The sequence below is a fragment of the Canis lupus genome, chromosome 1 (assembly GCF_048164855.1).
Source record: "Canis lupus baileyi chromosome 1, mCanLup2.hap1, whole genome shotgun sequence".
NCBI lineage: Eukaryota > Metazoa > Chordata > Mammalia > Carnivora > Canidae > Canis > Canis lupus.
The window spans coordinates 17,153,345-17,156,124 of NC_132838.1; the positions used below are offsets into that span (position 1 = coordinate 17,153,345).

The 2,780-nt window shown below is 35.8% G+C and overlaps 1 non-coding gene across 1 annotated transcript; it reads left to right on the plus strand.

The window, feature by feature from the left end:
• Positions 1 to 1,365: 1,365 nt before the first annotated feature.
• LOC140608831 (U6 spliceosomal RNA) lies at positions 1,366 to 1,472 on the plus strand. The gene has a single exon (XR_012010824.1). It is a non-coding gene; the product is annotated as a U6 spliceosomal RNA (small nuclear RNA).
• Positions 1,473 to 2,780: the final 1,308 nt, after the last annotated feature.

Sequence of the window (2,780 nt, forward strand, 5' to 3'; positions counted from 1 at the left end):
GTTAAATGTTTGCCTTTGGCTCAGGGCGAGGTCTGGGGTTCTAGGATCAAGTCCCACATCGGGCTCCTCACAGGGAGCCTGCTTCTCCCTCTGCCTATGTCTCTGCCTCTCTCTCTGTGTGTGTATCCCATGAATAAATAAATAAAATCTTTTTAAAAAAGAAAAGACTCAGAATAGAGGCCAAGATGAGCCATCATGACAAAAGCAAAATGAAAACCCAGAAAATGTTTTTTATAAAATGTAAATGTTCTATGGCTGAGTGCAAGATACTTATCATCTTAAAGTGTGTTATATCCATCTTCTGTATCAAGCTCTGTGCAAGTGTGATTTCATTGTGAAAAAAAAGACACTTCCACCTTCCTTTTTTAATTTTTTTTCTTAATCATTACAATAGATAATGATATGTCAATACTGGAAAAGTCTTTATATGATGTGTCAGTATTCGTGAGAAAGTTGAAAACGTGCTCTCAAGTGGTTAAAAGGAAACACAGAGTGTCCAACTATGTCATGACTCTTTAAGATAGAAACTAATGACTATTTTTGAAAGTTGAGGTTAGTCCTGAGAAAGACGAGGAAGTTTTCCTAAATTTTATTTTGACCAGCAGAGGATCAAAATGCCTTTTGCACATTATGGTGGAAGGAAGAGACAATGTTTACAAAATATTAAAAGAGTCACAGGGCAGTTCGACTGTGGTTTCATATCGCCTGGTGGCCTCTTGTTCTTCCAGGAACAAGACATGCACAATGTCTGAAGCAGTGACAGTTTTAATTTATCTTTCCTCCCTGTTTTGATGGGTTGCCCTGAGTTTCTTCCTTTAGCATGGTCCCCTGAGGCTTGCCTTCATCTGAATCCCTCCAAAGTCTCCCCTCATCTCTGTCACATGCCACAGAAGCCCCCTGAGTTCATCTCTTATTGGGGATGAGCAGTCAGAGTGGGGCCAGTGGAGGTTCTCTCCCCAGGAATGGAGTTCCACTCAGCGTGGAGCTCCTGCAGAGATGGACATTGAGTGACAACTGGTTCCCTGTTTTTATATGCCAGCAGACGCGCTAGAGGTAAGAGACGTAAAAAAACATCTACTTAGCTCAGAATATTCCCCAGGTACAATCCACCAGTCAGAGATGGATTTATGTGGAGCAAACACACATTAGGAGGGCTTAATCCTATTAGTCATTCACATTTTAGGTTAACATCCAGTTCAGTTTAAAATGTAGTTTTGGGGCACCTGGCTGGCTCAGTCAGGGGAGCATGCAGCTCTTGGTCGCAGGGTTATGAGTTCAAGCCCCACACTGGATAGAGAGATTACTTAAATAAATAAACTTTTTTTTAAAAAACAGAGGGGGATAAAATAAGATGTAGTTTTGTTTGTGCTGACTTTGGCAATATATATATTAAAAGTGGAACAATACAGAGATGATTAGCACGGGCCCTATGCGAGGATGATACACAAATCTGTTAAACATTCTATATTTATATATATTAGAATTATATAATTATAATATTAAATATAGATTATATACACTTATATATAATATGTAATATTGTATATACAATATGGAATATTGCTAAGCCACAAAAAAGAACAAAATCTTGCCACTTGCAATGACATGGATGGAGCTAGATAGTATTATGCTAAGCAAAATAAATCAGAGAAAGACAAATACCATATGATTTCATTCATATGTGGAATTTAAGAAACAAAACAAATGAGCCAAGGAAAAAAGAGAGAGAGAGACAAACCGAGAAATAGACTCAACTTGAAAGAACAAACTGACGGTCACCAGAGGTGGGAGATGGGGGGATTGGGGAAACAGGTGATGGGGATGAAGGAGTGTACTTGTGGCGAGCGCTGGGTGTTGTATGGAAGTGTGGAATCACTATATTTTACACCTGAAACCAATATAACACTGTCTGTTTACTACCTGGAATTTAAAAAAAAAAAAAAAACTTAAAAAACAAACAAAAAAAGGTAGTTTTGTTTGAAAAGATATGATGAAGTCAATTGGAATTGCTAGGCAGGTCTGAGTGAGCTTTCACACAGATTCAGGGTAGCTAATGAGATGACACACAGGAGACATTCAATAAATATTTCTGAATGAATAAATGAATGATTCAGAAAGGAAAACAGAAATGGCCTTATTTGCAAATTCTTCTCAAGTTGGAGAAAGGAACAAAAATTAGGGAAGCTGCCTGTTAGACTATGTTCATGGTTGAGAATACCCTCTGTAAGAACGATGTCAATTCTCTCCAGATTAATCTATAAATTCAATAAAATTAATTTCAAATTCCATTGAGGGTTTATGTGGAACTTAATAGGCCAATGTTAAATTTCATCTGAAGAGACAAATTTCCAAGAAATCAAACCTTTTTTTTATGAAAAAGGTACGGGATATTGTTGCTCTAAGAAATATCATTATACAGGAAACCAATATAACACTGTATGTTAACTGTACTGGAATTAAAATAAAAACGTAGTTAAAGAAATACCATTATAAAGTGTAATGATTAAGTCATTAAGACTTTGACTTGGTAAAGACAAAAAGATAGTTAAAACATATTAGAAAGTAAATATAGAAATCTGATATATCCCTGAGCTAACAATATAAATCAGTGGGGAAGAAATAATTATTCAACAAATAGTTTGGGGTCAATTGGTTATCCATATGAAAAATATAATGTAGACTCTAAACTCATGCTTTGTCTAAAAGTCTATTTTAAGAGTATTAAAACCTTAAATGTGAAAAACAAATTTTTTTTAGTTGCAGAAAAAAATGAAGGAGAA